The sequence below is a fragment of the Silene latifolia genome, chromosome 9, assembly GCF_048544455.1.
Source record: "Silene latifolia isolate original U9 population chromosome 9, ASM4854445v1, whole genome shotgun sequence".
Lineage (NCBI taxonomy): Eukaryota > Viridiplantae > Streptophyta > Magnoliopsida > Caryophyllales > Caryophyllaceae > Silene > Silene latifolia.
The window spans coordinates 160,597,612-160,619,746 of NC_133534.1; the positions used below are offsets into that span (position 1 = coordinate 160,597,612).

General features: G+C 38.9%; 1 non-coding gene across 1 annotated transcript; it reads left to right on the plus strand.

Moving 5' to 3' along the window:
* Positions 1 to 10,420: 10,420 nt before the first annotated feature.
* Positions 10,421 to 10,527, plus strand: LOC141603353 (small nucleolar RNA R71). Its single transcript, XR_012525234.1, has one exon. It is a non-coding gene; the product is annotated as a small nucleolar RNA R71 (small nucleolar RNA).
* Positions 10,528 to 22,135: the final 11,608 nt, after the last annotated feature.

The window sequence follows — 22,135 nt, forward strand, 5'->3', positions numbered from 1 at the left end:
TACCTATGTCAAACCCTGCATTGTGCTTCGTTTGACCGAGGTATAAAGTGGATTCGAACGGGTTCCAAGCATCCCACAAATGCTTGGTGGCGACTCCGAACATCTCTAATCGTTTCGAGACCCTTGCCGAGACGAAACCGACCGATCTAAAACGATCTGGTCGAAAGCATTTTTACGCCGCCGAGCGTGGCTTTCAAAAGACCGTTGCACGTCCGCAGATCGAGCCGGGCGCACAGGTGGGCCCGTGTCCACACACACTCCATTATAGATATGGTTTCTTGAAATTACTAAGCGTAGGAGGATACCAACAAATCACCTCCAAGTTGGGTGAAGCTAGGGTACCTTTGTCCTCAATTGCTAAATGCTTTTGTCAAGAGTAGATTCACTATGATGTTAGAAACACTGTAGGATCGCGGAATTCCCCTTCTTGCCAAGACAAGAAGAAGGGTTGTCCCCTCTCTACCATGTACAAAAGTGGAATCAATGGACAAAGGGATGAATAAGATTTTGAGTTACATAATGGGAGTTTGATTTTGATTTTGTTGCCTCCCCCCCCCAATTTCTTGTGGCATTTGACATGTTTGAGAATAATTTCTTTTGCCATTTCTTTGATGTTTGGTATTTTGATACTTGGCAAATATTTTAATCTTTGCATTTTTTTGAACATTTTCAAAGTCACACCATTTTGTAACGAGGGTGCTTTTATTGAAGCATAGGAGTTCTTATTTTTGTACTCCTCTTTTCTTTGATTCAATTTGGAAACTTCTTGATTTTCATTTTGGTACTTGAACTCAAATTGAGATTTTTGTGCCCATTCCCTTTTTGTTGACAAAACATGATGATAGAAGTGGAAGATGATTGCATGGTTTCAAGGGTCACCTTGGAATAAACGGTAGCCAAGGAGTCATCACATCACAAGGTATTCTTGACTAGGCCTTAGTCCATGGATCAAAGGATACTAGCATGACACATCCTGGGGTGTTTTGGAAGTATTCTAATGAGCAAAGTCTCAAGAAGAAAAAGTATCTAAAAGGGCCTTATATACACTTGTCAAACTTCCCAAATAGATGTTTTCACAAAAATTTTCCTAAAATGCAACTACATTCCATGATGCAACTAACATATATACAACATAATGCAAATGCTTCTATCAACTAGTATGCCATATAAACTAAATGCAACTCCTAACAACACATTGGTTTCTACCGTATCAACCAAAATAAAGCCACATTATAATTAACATATAAAAGTAGGAAAGAGATTTGGAAAGATCATTGGTCGGACTATCGTTTTAGGTTACTTGTCGTTAGGAGCACCTGACCAAAACAATATTTATAACTTCACAAACTACTCTACTATTAGTAAAGAGGTAAGTAAAGGTCGGTTCCCAAGGGACGGGTAATGATGTAGGATTTTCAATTGCAAGTAGTGGTGTCTAAGGGTGTCACAATATGGGTTGAGATAAGAAGATCACTAAACTAAATAACAATGCAAGTAAACAAGCAAGGTGATTAAAATGAGATGTAAACAATTGATTAAAAGCACTAGGGTGCCATGGGTTCATAGGGGATTCATGGGATTTGACCATACAAACATGTTTTCAACTATATGCAAGAAATTATTGTTGTGATGGGATCGAGTTAGTGTATATCTTACAATCCCTAGGAAGGTTTGGGTCCCGGAGCCGAATCGATTAGATTGTACAACACCTACAAGTCGACTTAATCCTCCCTATCCAACTATATGCATGGTCTAATGAGACTCGAGTTGGTTTATGTCTTACAAGTCTTATTGAAAAGATAAGTGATGGGTAAAAAATTCAAGGATTCATAGGCTCGCATTTCATCAAACATAACATGTGCATAAGTTGAGATCACAACAAGCAAGCAAATTAATTATGAAAGCATATTAGATTAAGCATGAATCAATCCCCATGTTGGTTTCCCCTAATTCCCCATTAACCCTAGTTAAGAGGACTACTCACTCATTATCAAGTTTAACATGCTAACAAGGTTGTCAATCATACTAGCAAGACAAAACATGTTGAATAAATGAAGATGATTAATAATAATTAAAATGGGATTAAGAGAATTATACCTAATGATGATTCCAAAATAATAAGCAAAGAATAATAGAAGTACTTGATGAATGATTGGAAGGTTGTCAATCCTCCAAATAACCCCAAATAATCTTCAATTACCCAAAATAAATGATGAACAATAGAGAAATTAAGGAAATGAGATTTGTATTAATGCTTAATTAAAAGTTGATTACAAGATTATAATGAGATTAAGATTGTATATGAAGAACATGATAATCTAAGTAGTACAATGGGGTATTTATACTAAGGATTAGGTACATAAATTAGGGTTACTAAGGGCTTAAGTGACGATTAAGACCCTTAAGAAAAGTCGAGGAAATGCTTCTCTCGAAGGAGATGCTCATCTCCGCTTCGCTAGTTTTCAAGGAATATGCGCATCCCGAGTGGACTGAGGAGGAGACGGCTTGCACTAGGCAGGAATCCGAGCGGCCTGAGGCATGAGACGCTCGGATTGTAGAGGGCTAGGATGAGTGGACTGGCTACGGGACGCTCGGATTGTAGCCAGCCAGGACGCTCGTCCCGTGGCCAAGACGCCCTGATAGTAGCTGAGCAAGCTTCTTCTTCTTTTCTTCTTCCAATAATCCTCAAGGATCTTGTTAGGGATGCAAGGATCTTCTCATCATTTCCCATCTACTAGATTATTTACATAGGCCTTCTACTCTTGTCTTCACTTTGATGCTTGGTCATTAGATTCGATCAATTTAGCTCCATTTTGCCATGAAAATACAAGGTTTGCACTCCTCTCCTACCAAGGAAACAAAACCTCAACGATTATGTAAAACGAAAGACTGAAGATAGTAAATGACCCAATTATGCACTAAAAAGCATAGGAACAAGGCTAATTTGGGGACTAAATATGCTCAAATATTGGTCACATCAAATATCCCCAAACCGAACCTTTCCTCATCCCGAGTAAAGAGGTGACAAAACTAGGACCCTTATTTAAACTAACCTACTAATATAGCCGATATGAGACAATTAGCGGGTCTCACTCCGCCCCTTCAACTCACAACAAGACAACCATGAGGTAGGATGCCTTCTTGCAAGGCAAGGTGGGTCTTGCCAAAATGGCGACACATCCAATCATTAAAGCACATAAAATCAAGTAATGGATGCATCTACAAAAGAATAGCCACTTTCCTCATCTAAGTGGCGGAAATTATCTATAAGGGAAACAATCTAAGGGCACACATTCCATCATAGATACGGTTTCTTCAAACTACTAAGCCTAGAAGGATACCAATAAATCACCTCCAAGTTGTGTCAAGCTAGGGTACCTTTGTCCTCAATCTTTAAATGATTTTGTCAAGAATAGACTCCCTATGGTGTTAGAAACAATGGAGAATCGCGGAATTCCCCTTCTTGCCTAGACAAGAATAAGGGTCGTCCCCTCTCTACCATGCATAAAAGTGAATTCGATGAAAAAGGGATCGATAGTATTTGAGTTTCATATGGGACTTTGCTTTTTGTTATTCCCCCCCCCCCCGAACAAAGCTAATTCGGGGACTAAATATGCTCAAATATTGGTCACATCACATATCCCCAAACCGAACCTTTCGTCGTCCCGAGTAAAGAGGTGACAAAACTAGGACCCTTATTTAAACTAACCTACTAATATAGCCGATATGAGACAATTAGCGGGTCTCACTCCGCCCCTTCAACTCACAACAAGACAACCATGAGGTAGGATGCCTTCTTGCAAGGCAAGGTGGATCTTGCCAAAATGGCGACACATCCAATCATTAAAGCACATAAAATCAAGTAATGGATGCATCTACAAAAGAATAGCCACTTTTCTCATCTAAGTGGCGGAAATTATCTATAAGGGAAACAATCTAAGGGCACACATTCCATCATAGATACGGTTTTTTCAAACTACTAAGCCTAGAAGGATACCAATAAATCACCTCCAAGTTGTGTCAAGCTAGGGTACCTTTGTCCTCAATCTTTAAATGATTTTGTCAAGAATAGACTCCCTATGGTGTTAGAAACAATGGAGAATCGCGGAATTCCCCTTCTTGCCTAGACAAGAATAAGGGTCGTCCCCTCTCTACCATGCATAAAAGTGGATTCGATGGAAAAGGGATCGATAGTATTTGAGTTTCATATGGGACTTTGCTTTTTGTTATTCCCCCCCCCCCCCCCCCCCTCCCCCAATTTCTTGTGGCATGTAACATTTGAGAACACTTTCTTTGATGTTTGGCATTTCAATACTTGACAATTTTCAACTTTTCTTGCATTTCTTTTTTTGAACATTTTCAAAGTAACCCCATTTGTAGGGAGGGTGCTTATATTTGAAGCATAGGAGTCTATTTTTGCTCCTCTTTTCATTTGATGCAATTGCAAACTTTTTTACTTTTCGTTTCATTTTTTGAACTCAAAATTTTGAACAATTTTTGTGCCCATTCCCTTTGATGACAAAAATATGGTAGAACATGGATGATGGTTGCATGGTTTCAAGGGTCACCTTGGAATAAACGGTAGCCAAGGAGTTATCACACCACAAGGTACTCTTGACTAGGCCCTAATCCATGGGTCAAAGGATACTAGCATGACACATCCTAGGGTGTTTTACAAGTATTCTAACAAGCAAAGTCTTAAGAAGAAAAAGTATCTACAAGGGCCTTATATACACTTGTCAAGCTTCCCAAATAGATGTTTTCACAAAAATATTCCTAAGTGCAACTATATGCCATGATGCAACTAACATATATACAACCTAATGTATATGCTTCTACCAACTAGTATGCCAAATAAGCTAAATGCAATCCTAAATTCACATTGTTTATACCGCATCAATCAAAATAAAGCCACATAGTCATTAACATAAAGAGGGAAAAGGAGATTGGAAAGAGCATACCATGATGTCTTCAATATCCTCATGTCTCGGATGTGGCATAGTCGATCAATGTGAAAAAGGATAAACAAACACAATATATACAAGACTACACTACAAAGGAAATGAACATGTTTTTGGTTTTTTCAATTTTTTTGTATTTTTTTTTAATGAATTAAAAGACATATTTTTGTATTTTTAAATTTTTTCAATTTTTATCATTTTTGTTTTAAAAAGGTCAAGTTAGAATTTCCCATCCCCACACTAGTATGGGCATTGTCCTCAATGGCCAATACGATAGGAAATTATGCAATTTATATGAAAATGCATGATTTCTAAGCTAAATACAAATTATATGATATATAAACAAGAGTGAATGCAAACTAAGCTACGCTATATGATGCATGGTTTTTGTTATGGTGGAGAGCATAATTTAGATTAGCTCCCAATGCATATGCATAAACTTCCCCAAACCAAAATAGACACTATTTCTAATGTCAAAAATTTTGGGGGAGTTCATGCACAAAAATGCAATGCATGAAACTGAAATTTGTCATTTTGGATTTTGAAAATGGGAACAATAAAAATGAACACCTTAATGGAACCAAGGTGTTAGTCCTCCAATGTTGCTAGAACTCCACCAAATGATCAAGATAAAATAAAAACAAGAGAAGTAGACAAACCATAAAGGAGGTGTAAGCATGTAGGATCCTCCAAGTGTTTGCTAATCCTCACCCATCGTGTCATCATCATCATCATCAACTTCATCACGTGAGGCATTATCAACCTCCATGGATGTGGAGTCATTTCCACTCTCACTATCACTTTCTTGTTCATCCTCACTTTCCTCTTCTTCTTGAACTTCTTCATCTTCACCTTCTTGCTCATCACTCTCATCAACAACCATCTCCTCGTCACCCGGTCTACCACCTCTAGAAGTGCTAGGAAAGAATACCTCCTTATCCGCCCAACTAGGCAAAGGACATGATGGATCGAGAAGTCCTTGCCTAGCAAGATGTAGGAGGGGCGGATATTGTGCTTTGTAATTATCAACTCTATTATTATAAGCTTGTTTATGCATTTCCCTCATCAATAGAGTCAAGTAATCGTTTCCCGCCTTGGCATTTTCGGGGTTAAACTCGTGGTAGACAAATGGATAAGGTGGGGTGATAATGGAGGAGGAGGCCACAACAACTTCTTCCCCTTGGTGTTGAATGATGTATTTGGCTTCTTCGGAGAGTGGGAGAAGGTAATTCGGTCTATGAACATTCAAGCGGCAAATCTTGCTAGGCAATGTGAAGGATTTAGCTTCATTTGTCAAACACCCAAATTTGTTATCAATAGTATTATTCATGACCCATTTGAACTTTAGAACCATGGTGGCTAGATCAATGATATGGCCCCCCTTTACCGGTGTATAAGTGTCATTCTTGTTGAAATCCCGGTTAAAGTGCTTAGCCAAATAAGTCACTAATCCTCCATTGACAATAAAGGTCGTGCCTTCTTTGCCACAATCAACATTGAGCCATCTTTCAATCAAAAGTCATAAAGCATTGTATGGCTTTGTAAACTCTCTTCTAATGTTCAAAGCCGACTCAAGAAGAACAAAATCAAGTTCGGTAAGATGATTTGTGCCTTTCCTAGCTATCAAGGTATTCCCAACAACCTTATGCCATACTCTTATGCCCGGATGATGGACTAAAAGAGCACGACAATCATGATAAGATGTGAATTTCTTTCCGGAAATGGCCTTCCATAGAGGAGTGGGGTCATACTTGGTAGGCTTCTTTGTAAAAGTCGGGTTATCACTAAGGCCAAATATCTTACCAATTTCGTCATAAGATAAGCATCTATCCACATTCTCAAGACGAAACTCAATAATGGTTCGGGTCTCCATCTTTGTGACTTTCAAAATGCTCAAAAACTCTAAGGTGAGGGAGGAGTAGGTCAATTCTTGCATTTAAAACAATTTACTCGATCCCATAGACTCAAAAAAGGTCTTTGTTTGCTCAAGAACACCCAATTTTGACAATGTATCTCGACAAATGAACTTCGTAGGCATGATGGTTTTCTTAGCAAAGAGAATAAATTTCTTCCTATGGGAGTCGGAAGTGAAAATTACCTCCGGATAATCGGCTAATTGTTCAATGACCGGAGTAGTAGAAGTAGTAGCTTCCATAGAAGGATTTTGTTCTTGAATCTCCAACCTTGCATTATGAACTACCAAAGGCCTTTGATGCTTGTTTGTCTTGAAGAGCTTGTTGTCTCTTAGAAAGGTTCTTCTTTTGGGGTGCCTTGCTTCCACCTATTGTTCTTGCCATACTCCTTTGCTTAGTAACACCAAAGAAAGCTTGAAATCTTCAATTTCTAGTAATACCCAAATCGATTTAGGATAGATGAATGTTGCCTTGTATCCCAAAAATCGACTCAAAACTTGATGATTTTGGTGTTTTAATCACTTGTTGTTGCTAAAGGAGTGATTTAATTTTGTTTAGAGGAAGTTTGGATTTGATTTGGTTGATTTTGGTTGAGAAATTTGATTTTTGTTGATGGAGAGGATGAGGATTTTGGAGTTTTGGGTAGTGTTTGTGTTTGAAATAATGAAAATGAATAGGGAAGGAGGGGTTTAAAGACCCGTTATATTTTGAAAAGCAGAGGGAGACGAGCGGATTCATCCTCGAGATGCTCGGATTCTTCAATATCTGGGTTCAGGAAAAACGCATGAGGACGAGCGTCTCGAAGGTAAGACGAGCGGATTCTTGAGCTGGGACGAGCGTCTTCTGCTTGAGACGCTCGGATTCCTTTCCAGGGAGTAATCCCAAAAAATGGCAGTGTAAAGACGAGCGTCTTCTCCTCTGGGACGACCGTCCTGGCTGAGACGAGCCGATTCCTTGCTGGGATGCTCGGATTCTCAGTCAAACCCAAAAATTAATTCTGCAGCTTCACAAGACGAGCGTCTTATGCTCTGGACGCTCGGGTTCATTTCAAGATGAGCGGATTCCCCTCGGGCCGCTCGGATTCTGCCTCTTCCACACGGATTCAGGTCCATCCATGGGTGCTTCGTAACCCGTGTCATTTCATTCTTCAATTCTTGTGTTCTTCATTGTGGGGGCACTACAAAGGCATGAATAGCCTAGGCAATTTCTATCCCCACACTAAGGCAAAACACTACACATCAATAAACTCATAAGTCCCTCCCTCACTTCTCTCAAAATGATGAAAATCTTGATCAAGGCATAGAAATGCAAATCCAAAAATGACAAAAAATGCAATACGATAATTAAAATGCAAGTTAGGGAGTTAGGATATTTACAAATGGTGGCTTAGGGAGGACTCCACCAAACTCTCATCCAATAATGATATGTCAAGGGGTCATGTTCAAGGTGTTGTTGATGTTACTCAACACCTTGAAGAAGTAGTCGAAAGCTTGTTCATTGTCATGATAAAGATCTTCAATAGACCTTTGCATTTGCTGTTCTCCATGATGGTCTTGGGCCATAGCATTACCGATACAGGGATTGAATATCCCTTCAAAATCATCATCCCAAAGACCGCATACTTCGTCCACTTGATCACTAAAAATGTCTTCAGTTGATGAAGACAATTCTCCTTCTTTCTTTTCTTGGCCAATGAGGCCTTCTTCTTCACTTGTCATGGGTGAGCTTTTTAAGCTCTCATTGTTGCAATTTCCTTGCTCTTTTGATGGAGCATCATCCACTTTCTTCTTCCATTGAAATGTCAACTTCTTCCTATCATCTTTTCGGCTATAGTGATCAACCATAAAACATGGCTCATGCAATCATGATGCTCTCATAGTCTTGTCAAGATTGAAAGTGATGGTTTCATCTCCACTTCAAGGGTGAGCTCTCCATGTTTTACATCGATCACCGCTCCCGCGGTGTGTAAGAAAGGTCTTCCTAAAATAATAGGAATGTTGGAGTCTTCTTCCATGTCAACAATAACGAAATCCACCGGGATGAAGAATTTGCCAATTCTTACGGGAACATCTTCCCACACCCCTAAAGGTGTCTTTGTTGATCTCTGCGCCATTTGAAGCGTGATATTGGTGCATTTGAGCTCTCCCATTCCTAGCCTCTTGCTTACCGAATATGGCATGACACTAACACTTGCCCCAAGGTCACATAAAGCTTTGTTGATTGTAGTGTCACCAATAGTGCATGGAATGGAGAAACTTCTCGGATCCTTGAGCTTTGGAGGTGAACTTCCTTGAAGAATAGCACTACTCACTTTAGTGAAAGCAATAGTCTCAAGCTTCCGGATTGATTTCTTATTTGTAAGAATATCTTTCATATACATTGCATAGGCCGGAACATGATTGATCAATTCCGTGAATGGAATCGAGACTTCTAAATTCTTCACAATCTCCATGAATTTTCCAAGTTTGTCATCAAACTTAGGCTTAGCTTCACGACTTGGGAATGGAAGTCTAATCACAATAGGCTCCTTTTCTTTGGCCTTTTCTTCATCCTTCTTTGAAACTTCTTGAATGGTGGGTTCTTCTTCTTTAGAGTTTTCAACAACTCTTTCCTTGTCACTAGCATTCACAACATCTTCATCAACGGGCTTCTTCGGCCCTGCATACCTTGTACCACTCCTCAAATGGATGGCACTCACCGATTCTTGTCTTGGGGGATTACCTTGAGGTGGTAATTACCCCTTTTGTCTTTGTGAACTTGAAGATGCTAATTGAGACATTTGGGTCTCTAACATCTTTGTGTGAGCTAGTATGTTGTTAATGGTGATGTCTTTTGCTTGGCTATCCTTTTGCATTTGAGTGAAAAACTCTTGTTGGTTCTTTTGCATTTGAAGGACCGCTTTTTGAACATCAAAACCTTAGTCATTTGATTAAGTGTATGGAGTTTGATTTTGGTAACCATGGTTTTGGTTGTAAAAGGGTCTTTGATTTTGGTTTCTCATTGGAGGTGGGGTGTATGTTGGTTGAGGGTTTTGAACATTTTGGCTTTTGTATGAGAGATTTGGATGGAATTTGGTGTTTTCATTGTAATAGTTGGAATAAGGGGTACCGCTTTTGTATGCTTGAAAAGCATTCACTTGCTCACTTCTTCCCCTACATTCACTTTGGTCATGTCCCAAAGTTCCACAACTCTCACATATTCCACTTGGAATTGATGAAGATGCCACCATGGCATTAACATGTTGCTTTGGTGATTTAGAGGCTTCTTCAAGTTTAGCCATAGCCTTCTCAAACTTCAAATTAATGATCAATATGAGCACTAAGTTGAGCACCCAATTGAGTAATAGAGTCCACTTCATGCTTTCCTCCTCTAGTAGCCTTTCGAGATCTACTATATTGTGAGTTATGGGCCGCCATTTCCTCAATCTTATTCCATGTTTGATTATCGTTAATTTCGGTGAACATACCATTTGATCCCATGTTGAGAATGTTTCGGGAGTCTTCATAAAGACCATTCCAAAATTGTTGTACCAAGAACCACTCGCTAAGTCCATGATGAGGACATGAGCGACAAGTTCCTTTGAATCGCTCCCAAGCTTCATACAATGATTCTTCGTCCCTTTGTTTGAACCCCGTGATTTGGGCTCTTAGCATGTTAGTCTTTTCCGGAGGGTAGAACTTTTTGTAGAAAGCAAGTGCCAATTTCCTCCAAGAGTCAATACCAAGAGTAGCCTTATCAAGGCTCTTTAACCATTGTTTCGCGGTACCAATCAAAGAAAAAGGAAATAAGACACATCGAATTTGGTCTTGAGTCACTCCAGTTTGTGAAATCGCATCACAAAAGTCACAAAAAGTCTCCATGTGAAAGTGAGGGTTTTCACGAGGCATCCCCCCAAATTGGCTTCTTTTGGATAATTGGGTAAATGCGGATTTAGCAATGAAATTTCCGATCAAATGTTGGGGTGTGGGAGTACCATTTGGTAGGTTCTCCTCGGTTGGTACGGAATGTGATGAAAAGTTAGGCATTTTGGGTTAATTTTGTGGTGGGTTATGTGTTGGGTTATCTTCTCCTTTTCTTGCAAAAGGGTTGATGAACTCAATAGTATTTGGATGAATGTCTAAAACCTCACCAATACCTCTCAAAGTATTTCTAGCAAGTCTTCTATTGTTTGTCAAAGTTCTTTCAATTTCGTGATCAATGGGTAACTAGTTACCTTGTGATCTTCTAGACATGCAAAATAACAAACAACTCGAAAATAATTAGAACAAACCTTGAGGAGTTTTACTTCCCCAAGGCAAAGAAAGACACAACTAATAACAATAAAAGAAAATCAAATCAAGTTAACACCGTCCCCAGCAACGGCGCCATTTTTGTTCGGACTATCGTTTTCGGTTACTTGTCGTTAGGAGAACCTAGACCAAAACAATATGTATAACTTCACAAACTAATCTACTATTAGTAAAGAGGTAAGTAAAGGTCGGATCCCAAGGGACGGGTATTGATGTAGGATTTTCGATTGCAAGTAGTGGTGTCTAAGGGTGTCACAATATGGGTTGAGATAAGAAGATCACTAAACTAAATAACAATGCAAGTAAACAAGCAAGATGATTAAAATGAGATGTAAACAATTGATTAAAAGCACTAGGGAGTCATGGGTTCATAGGGGATTCATGGGATTTGACCATCCAAACATGTTTTCAACTAGATGCAAGCAATTATTGTTGTGATAGGATCGAGTTAGTGTATATCTTACAATCCCTAGGAAGGTTTGGGTCCCGGAGCCGAATCGATTAGATTGTACAACACCTACAAGTCTACTTAATCCTCCTTATCCAACTATATGCATGGTCTAATGAGACTCGAGTTGGTTTATGTCTTACAAGTGTCATTGAAAAGATAAGTGATGGGTAAAAAATGCAAGGATTCATAGGCTCGCATTTCATCAAACATAACATGTGCATAAGTTGAAATCACAACAAGCAAGCAAATTAATTATGAAAGCATATTAGATTAAGCATGAATCAATCCTCATGTTGGTTTCCCCTAATTCCCTATTAACACTAGTTAAGAGGACTACTCACTCATTATCAAGTTTAACATGGTAACAAGGTTGTCAATCATACTAGCAAGACAAAACATGATAAATAAATGAAGATGATTAACGATAATTAAAAAGGGATTAAGAGAATTATACCTAATGATGATTCAAAAATAATAAGCAAAGAATAATAGAAGTACTTGATGAATGATTGGAAGGTTGTCATTCCTCCAAATAAACCCCAAATAATCTTCAATTACCCAAAATAAATGATGAACAATAGAGAAATTAAGGATATGAGATTTTTATTAATGCTTAATTAAAAGTTGATTACAAGATTAGAATGAGATTAAGATTGTATATGAAGAATATGATAATCTAATTAGTACAATGGGGTATTTATACTAAGGATTAGGTACATAAATTAGGGTTACTAAGGGCTTAAATGACGATTAAGACCCTTAAGAAAAGTTGAGGAAATGCTCCTCTCGAAGGAGATGCTCATCTCCGCTTCGCTAGTCTTCAAGGAATATGCGCATCCCGAGTGGACTGAGGAGGAGACGGCTTGCACTGGAAAGGAATCTGAGCGGCCTAAGGCATGAGATGCTCGGATTGTAGAGGGCTAGGACGACCGGACTGGATACGGGACGCTCGGATTGTAGCCAGCCAGGACGCTTGTCCCGTGGCCAAGACGCCCGGATAGTAGCTCAGCAAGCTTCTTCTTCATTTCTTCTTTTCTTCTTCCAACAATCCTCAAGGATCTTCTCATCATTGCCCATCTACTACATTATTTACATAGGCCTTCTAGTCTAGTCTTCACTTTGATGCTTGGTCATTAGATTCGCTCAATTTAGCTCCATTTTGCCATGAAAATGCAAGGTTTGCACTCCTCTCCTACCAAGGAAACAAAACCTCAATGAATATTCAAAACGAAAGACTAAAGATAGTAAATGACCCAATTATGCACAAAAAAGCATAGGAACAAGGCTAATTCAGGGACTAAATTTGCTGAAATATTGGTCACATCAATCATACCATGCAGTCTTCTATTTCCTTCATGCCTCGAATGTGGTGTAGTCGATCCAATGTGATAAGAGTGACAAACAAACACAAATATATACAATTTATGCAATTCTACACTACAAAGGACTGAACATGTTTTTGTATTTTTGAGAAATTTTTCAATTTTTATGAATTTTTAAAGAATTTATCAATTTTTATCATTTTTATCATTTTTAGAATTTCCCATCTCCACACTAGTATGGGCATTGTCCTCAATGGCCAATACGATAGGAAATTATGCAATGCAAGCTATATGAAAATGCATGATTTCTAAACTAATATGCAAACTATATGACATATAAAACAAGTGAATTCAATCTAATCTATCCTATATGATGAATACTTTCGATTGGTCGGAGAGCTAATTTGATTTAACTCGCATCCCTTGCGAGTGAACTTCCCCAAACCGAGTAAGAAACTATTTCTAGTGTAAAAATAGGGGGAGTTCATGCACAAGGGGTGTATGCAATGTATGAATTCTAATTGTCATTTTTTATTTTTCAATTGGGAACAAAATATTTATCATCACCTTGATGTTGCTAAGGTGGAAAAATAGTCCTTAACTTTTATAAGGACACCGAAAGATTTGAAACAATTAATGATAAAATAAGCATGTGAAATAATTGACATGAAAATTGAGAGGGAATTGAAGAGCTTCACCTACTCCATGGTGGGTTCCTCTTGCCCGCTCCACCAAGCCTATGAACATCTTCCCTAGTTTTCATCATCCTCTCCTCCGAGATTGTCATCCCATTGTGCTCGTGATTCATTGCTCTCATAGAAATCCATAAACTTATCACCATCGCTATTGACCTCCACCGTGTTTCCACCACTTGACCCCGCTCCTTCTCCTTCTCCGTTTCCATGTGCTCAGCCGTTGGCATACTCCAATTTTGGAAAGTGAATTTCCATTTGAGCCCAAGAGGGAAGCATTCCCTCTTCGCTAATGTGCCCATGATGAGCCAACCGGTGGAATTGGGGATAAAGAGCATAGTAATTGTCCACTCTATCTTCATATTGCTTGCGGTGTAAATCTTGGAGTAGACCCGTTGCAAAGTCATCTCTAGGAAGGATGAAGGGGTTTGGGTGATTGTAGGGTTGATATGGAAAGGGGTAAGGTGGGATAGCAATCTTTTCTTGATCATTTGCTTGAGGCTCACTTTGTTGATGTTGAGTAGGAGGTGGGGTTCGGTTTGCTTGGCTTGAACGAGTTTGTACAAGGTATGATGGCACATGGGAAAGGGGACCTCTTCTAGGTGAAACTCTTGGTAAACCTTCCATTGGAAGAAAAAAGAGGTGCTTCCCTTGGTGAGCCACTTGATTCTTCGTTCATAGCCTTCAAAGGTAATTCAATGGTGATGTCGGAAGATTAGCATTTCATCGATCTTGGTAGTACCCGGAAGGGGTACATATGCGTTATTATTGTTAAAAGATGGATTAAAGAACTTGGCAAGTCTTGTTACTAATCCTCCATTGACAATGTGAATCATACCACCATCATCTCCATTCCGGAATTGCGCCCACCTCTCAAGAAGTACTAAGGGGGCGTTTAAATGATAGCCACTCCTCCCTTCTATCTTCAAATAGGACTCCATAAAGATAAGATCAAGTTTGTTGACAACCGCGGGATCGCGGCGAGCTATGAGAGTACTTGCTATAAACCGGTAGGTGAGCCGGATGATAGGATTTTTGATATAAGAGGCCGAGCATTCTTTGATTTTCCAGAAATCGCGACCTGTTAAGGCTCGCCAAAGTGGAGTTATGTTATAGTTTCGGGGTTTTTATGTACGGGTAGGCGATACATCATGTCCCAAAACACCCGCAAATTCTACAAGGGTCATCATTCTTGTTGTGTTCTCAAGTCGGAATTCAACACAAATCGTCTTGTTTAGGGTTGATATTTTCGGAAAACTCAAGAATTCGAGGACTAAAGGTCGATATGTAGGCTCATGCATGTTGAACATAGTGGAAAGACCAAATAGTTCGAAGAGTGCCTCGGTTTGATGGTATACCCCTAGTTTCCTTAATGTATCATGGTAAATGAACTTAGTTAGAAGAATATCCTTACCTAGGAGACGGTGAAAGACGATTCGCTGAGCATCACTAACAAATTCGATGTTTGAGAACTCAGTTAACCTTGAAAGATCGATGATTTCTTCATTTTCTCTTCTCAATGGGTTAAGATGAGAGGTTGAAGAGCTTCCTATGACCCTTGTTATTCTTCTTTCTCTTGGTAAGGATCCCCTTAGTCTCATCTTGGAAGTAGATCAAGAGACTTTGCTTGTCTAAGATGGAAGATTAAACTTTGTATTGTAGATCCTTTTTGAAACCCTAGGTTTTGGGTATTTTTATTTGAAGATGCAATTGGGTGTTTTAAGTATGTGGGAGGTGAATTCTTTCTTTTATAGAGGAGGAAAGGATGAGGTGTCTTAAAATGTGTGGTTGAGAGAAGGGTATTTTTGTCGAAAATAGAAGAGAAGCACGGAAGGGAGACGGGCGGATTGGGTTTGGCTCGAGCATCTTCTCTGTTGTAGAAAAAGTATACGAGCAGGTAGGGACGCGCGGATCTTCTTACAGGATTTCCTGAAACAGCAAAGCAATCCTGGGACGCGCTGCTTGAGCTCAGCTCGAGCGGATTATTGCTGAGACACTCGGATTGAGCTTGGGACGTGCAAATTTTTCATCAGCAAAATTTCATAAGTTTGAAGCTTACCAGTACCCGCGGCTCGACGGTTGGACGAGCGTCCTGATGTTGAGAATGGGCATCCTGAGCTCGGCTTGCGCAGATTTTGTTACAGGACTTTTCCCACAAATCGAAGCTTCCCAGGACCCGCGACCTAAGGCGAAGACGCGCGGATCGTGTCTGGAGACGCTCGGATCTACTCTTGGTTCCCACGAGCTCAGGTCTGCTCGTGGGGATTCCTCCTTTTTGCTCTTCTTTCTTCTTATTTCATTAATTGACAAGGGTGCTTCCCCACACTTGAATCGTCATAGCCTTCATTCAACAAACAAGATTAGTAACACTCCCTCACCAACTCTCATGCCAAAATCATGCTTATGAGAAAGTAAAATGCAAATGCAAAGATGTAAAAATACAAGTAAGAAGGGTTACTATATTTACAAGTGGTGGTTTAGGGAGGGATTCCACCAAACTCTCTTATTTTATGGTTTCATCATGGTGAGAGAGGTTCGAGGTGGATGACCTTGACTTCTTCTATGAATGTTCCTTCATAGTAAGGTTTCAATCTTTGACCGTTGACCTTGAATTTGTTTCCATCCTCCGACTTTATCTCAAAGTCTCCATACTTTCCCACTTCGGTGATTACATAGGGACCCATCCATCTTGAATTTAAATTCCCAGGAAAAAGTCGATATCGGGAGTTGAATATGAGGACTTTGTCTCCTTTGTGCAAGGCCTTTTGCCAAACCCTCTTGTCATGAAGCAATTTGGTTCTTTCCTTGTAGATCTTTGCATGTATTATATTACTCCAAGTCTTAAATCATTCCCAATGGCTCTAAGCCTTGTATTGAGTTGTGACTTAAACACTCTTATTTAAGTCATATGATCATTACTTTCTAGAAGTAACTTGAATCAAACAATTTCTTTGTAAGTTGCAAGCTCTTTACTTTCTAAAAGTAACACTAATTCATCATCTTCAACAAGTGATGACTTTAACCTCCTAGGTTTTGAAAAAACAACGTCTTACACAAAACATTTCATGTAGCCAAGAAAGACCAGTTTCTTGCAACATAACATTCTTTGTGGCTCTTAAATAATTTCTCCCACTCTGTCTTCTAGAAATAAACTTGTATTCTAGAAAGACAGCTTCCCGAGCCACAAACCCATTGTACTCGTGATTATAGTAAGGAAAAATGAGCATTTGTTTCTTTTGAAAACTTACAAACATGGTACCCTACCATTTCATATCTCATATGATTCGTTTTAGATTTAGTGGAAAAATAATTTAGACAAAATGATAAAATCCCCAAAAGGATCAAGTAACTCAAAGTAACTTGATTAAAGTACAAACCATATCGAATAGCGTTTGATTTCTTATCCAACCACACATTATCCCATAATGCGTGCTAAGAGAGATTAACTTGTGATACTATATCACATTTCCTTTGGGTTATATCAAAGTCTTCACTTTGATAGTCCCATCAGGACTAAATCGTGATTCCTAGAACTCTTTGAACTTCTTTAAAGATTTCTCTATTTACCTTATTAAGTGAACACATTAGTGTCAACTTAAATCGTTGGTAAAAGAAAATGATCAACCTATTTTGGATCAATGATTTACAATCTCGATCTCCTTTTCAACCAAAAGCACGAGACATCTGTCTTTGAATACAAGATACGCATATACCATAAGATTAACAATCTAATGGTTCCAAGAGTACTCGATAACTCTTTGTGTTCATCATTCCAGAATTTTAGGTTTAATCTTGGGTTACCAATTTGAGTCTTGCATCATCTACATGATATGTCATTCTAGTTTGGTTTAGAATATAATCACCTTGATAATGGGCTAGCCATACATCAAATCATGGTGTATAGGGTCACAAAAGTGAAACCTCTTTTGTATCTTAACAAGTTTATATTCTTATTTAGAGTTTATGCACTTAATAGTCACAATTAAGTACAACATTAAACCCAAAAACTAGATCGAGTACACAATGACTCTATTTCTCAACATCAATGTTGCTAGTCGTCATATTCTAATCATCCTATGTATCAAATACAATGATGAAAACCACCTTCGGTTTCTAATATTGACGAAGTAGTATTAGCAAAATTTATGTCAATCAAATAAACATTTAAAGAAGAAGATCCCATTAGATGTCCCACAACTAACTTGTTGATTCTTCAATAATTTGGGATAGTTTCCTTTCTAGCGTCCAACAATTAAGACAATGGAAACTTTATCGGTCGGGATTGATAAGTTTAGTATTGTTATTCTCAATAACTTTACTTTTAACATTACCTTGTATCAACTCCATTCTAATTTTACTTCTTTGAACCTCGTCCTTTTCTTAACGGTTTAAGAGAATGCTCCCACTCATTTCAATGAGTCTTTGCTAAGAGAAGCAAAATTGAATTTCATGAAGACTACTCTTTAATTCATCCGTTTAGTCTTAAAACTTTCATTGAAGTGGTTGCGGTATTTTGGTCAATTTTGATTTCCTACAAATCCAGTTACCAAAATGATTAAACGTTTCAAAGTACTTAACTCAATTAAGCATATGAGAAACAATTCATTGTAAGTAGATATGTTAGTCAAGAATCAAAAACCCTTTTGATCATGAATATATTTTATCTATACTCTTCACAAGAGATCCTTCCAATGGATAACACAAGGTTTTAGAAGAAAATTCATATTTGTCTTTAGTTACGATGTTTTAATGGAGATTTGAATTAAAATCAAAATTATATCGTATAATTTGAGGTAAAAAAATAGAACAATACGATAACGGAATAATGAAAACAAAAACATTTATCGTTATAATAATACTTGTAAATAATTTAACAAGATATGAGCATTTATATAGTGACCTCTATCCAATTATAATAATAGATTCTAATATCCAAATTCATATTAAATTGAGCACGGTAGGGCCGATTCATCCCTTATCAATATAAATCGGTGGATTAACTCATTAATCGATTCTACTTTTAGAAGTCTTGGTCGATAAAATTACATTAATATTTATCTTTAGCCCAAAACACATCCGGCAAAGGTCGAGAATACTTTTGTTGAGTTCAACCCAAATGTCGAATAAATGTGTCCATGATCCAAAACCACATCAACTTGGGCACGGTAGGGCCGATTCATCCCTTATCAACATGAATTCGGTGGATAGACATTTATCACCCACTTTCCCTACGTAACAAGGTTTGTACCCCGGTATGGCCGAGCGCACTCCCTCATGAAATAGGTTTTCATGGTTTCTACTTTTTGGTAAGGCTAAGTCTCAATTGTTTATTTTAGCGAGAGGTCATGTCAATTTATTATCTATCACATTTTAAGTGAACTAAAGCGGTGAACTACGATAATTGTAATTGACACGGTCGATAAACTCGATTTAAAATGCATGTTTAGTTATGCCGATTTAGCGATGCATGCAACATAGAAATAAAATGCAAAGCACAAGAATAAAATCCTAGTATGGCCTTCCTAAAATAGTAAATCTAATAAACTATTACAAATTCGGAAACCAACTCCTTTGGTCCCTTGAGCTTCGGTCTTGATACGCATTTCAAGGCAACACTTTATGTAGATACCCAGTATCTGCTGAGACTCCAACAAACACCCAATTATTATCGGACTACAACATGTTTTGGAATCGCGGCGTTTGATCGACAATTTGTGTACAACTTTACGTCGGAAAACTTAAAACGATTTCGAAAATAAAACATTTCAAAACATTTCAAAAATACCTGGAGTGTTTAATGCACGGCGACGGGGTCACAATGACACTAACTAGAGTCAAAACCGACACCAGACCAAAAACTGACTAAAAAATTCAAATCCCGACTCCAACAACGAGTCAAACCGAGTCAACCACAAACAACAAACATTTCAAACCTTCTACCTTAAGTTTTCCCGGATTCATGAATGGTCAAGTACCAAACATGTGACTACAAAACCTAGGATAGAACAAATCATGATTGCGTTTGTTGTGAAAGTGACAACACAACTCGAAGAACCGCGACGTGGCTCGCGCCTCTTTGAGCAGCCCAGGTGGCCACGTCGCTCAAAACTCACACAACCACTCATTCTCCTATAAATACCCCTCAAATGCCACCCATTTGAGACTTACGCGAGTGTCCGCCCCCTCTATTCTCCCTTCAAATTCTCGACTCGACTTCTTAAGTCACAATCCGACGCGTTTTTACGACCTACTGATCGTAAACACGAGCCTTACACATTGTTTGGTACCGTCATCGTGCATTAAACCACTTGACCGACCATTTCGACCACTACACCATCACTGAACTTTTAAAACACTCTTTTTACTTACCAAAACGGTTTTAAACCGAGTTTTTTCCGATCAAACGAGTTGTTACACTTACGTCGGTCACTCGCCATAACCAAACATGTAAGTATGAGGGTGTAAAAATCCTCTTTTATTATGTTTTCATTTGTTTCATGACTCTAACATGCTAAAACATGCATAACATAAACCAAAACATGGAATAAACAAGACAAAACTGATTTTTGGTCTGAGGCTGAAGCCCCTTAGGTCGCCAACTAGCCCGCGCCTAAATGGGGTATTCAGACCAGAGATCAACTGTGTTTGTTCTCGTCATTTCCCTTTAATCCATTTTTCATATTTGTAATCGGTTTTCACCATTTCAAGTATTTTCGAACCCTTTTTATTTTTATTTCACATGTTTTAACCATAAAACATTTTTCACCCTTGGTTCCTCATACCATGACGGTTAAATCCGTGTTTCGGTGATAATATTTGGTTAATGACATTTAGAAGGTATTTTAAAGCCTTTTATTTCATTTCTTTACATTTTCAAACTAACATATTAGTCACCAACACAAAATCATCCTTGGTTCTACATACCATGCCGGATTTTAACCCGGGTACGATGATGAGTATCGACTAATTACATTAAAATGGACTTAAAACAATTAGTCCACAATCATTTTCAAAACTATTCATGTCAAGTTTGTTAAAACCGAACCCGACACATAATATTATTAAAATAATGATGATTATTCGAGTCTAGATCTTCAAATCAACAAATGCGGTCTAAACGACCCCTTCAAATCAAACCAGTTTCAAATACCCATTTTCAACACGTTTTATAACGTTTTCTAAACGGTCATAACACGGCACATAAACCGTGGGCTAACCCGCGCCTAAACAGGCTCTCCATTTCTCACTTTCAAAACCAGAGGGAGGCCCCTTACACCGCCGGCTGGCTCGCGCCTCATATAGCCGTCTGGTACAGGGCCTGTTCCCTTCCAGCATTAGTCTAGGACGATCCCGGCTCCGGTTAACTCGGATATAGGATGGATCAGATGACTATTCAAAACCACACTTGCAAAATGCCTTACTAAGACAAATGGATCATGTTATGCACCCTAAACCTAATACGGTAAATGGATGTTTAATTTCCGTCTTGCATGCAAATCAATCATTAATCCAAATCGACATCTTATACTTGATACTTGGATTAAATCAACCGACTTAGAAAGCTCTCACATGTTAGGTTTAAATTATTGGATGCGCATTCATGCATTTAAACCGTTTTATCAACTTTTGCATTCAACCAACCAAGATCGATCAGTCCAGGCCGCTAACGCGGGCGGGATTGGGTGTCTGATTAAAGGGCTTCCCAATACGTACCCTCACCTCTTACTCAGAAACTTTGGATAGTGGACGACCTTATCCAGGGCGTACGAAAGTCATTCTAGAGATAGGATGCTAAAGAGGGACGATTTCCTTATCTTTAGTACCTATGTCAAACGATGCTTTGTGCTTCGATTTGACCGAGGTATAAAGTGGATTTCGAACGGTTTCCAGGCATCCCACAAATGCTTGGTGGCGACTCTGAACATTTCTAATCCTTTCGAGACCCTTACCAAGACAAAACCGACCGATCTAAAATGATCCGGTCGAAAGCATTTTTACACCACCGAGCGTGGCTTTCAAAAGACCGCTGTATGTTCACAGATCGGCTGGGCTTGCAGGTGGGCCATGTCCACAGATTGGCGACTCCGCTGGGGATAACTAGGACACTTACGTCTTTGTGATCCCTAGATAGTGAGACTCGAACGAGGTCTTGGTTGGAATGATTTGATTGATATTACGGTCACGGTCGGGTTCCTTGTCCGGGCCCACAACCTAACCTTTATCGACCAATTGGCTCGTCCCGTCGGCGTGAGTTTTCTCATCCCCGCGTTTCGAATTTCGATTGAGTCAAGCATACCGTTGACGTTGCACATTTCTGTTTCGTCAAAGAGCTTTCATCACTTTCGAGCACGAGGCTAGGGCACCCTCCTTACACATTTTGTTTGGATTGGTATCCCTCTCGCAAATCGGGGTTTATTTGCTTGGTGTGTAACCCACCCTTTTAAGCCAAACCCCGTGTCAGCATATTGCATAAAATAATGAAACTTTGAGTGTTTATGTGCTATCTG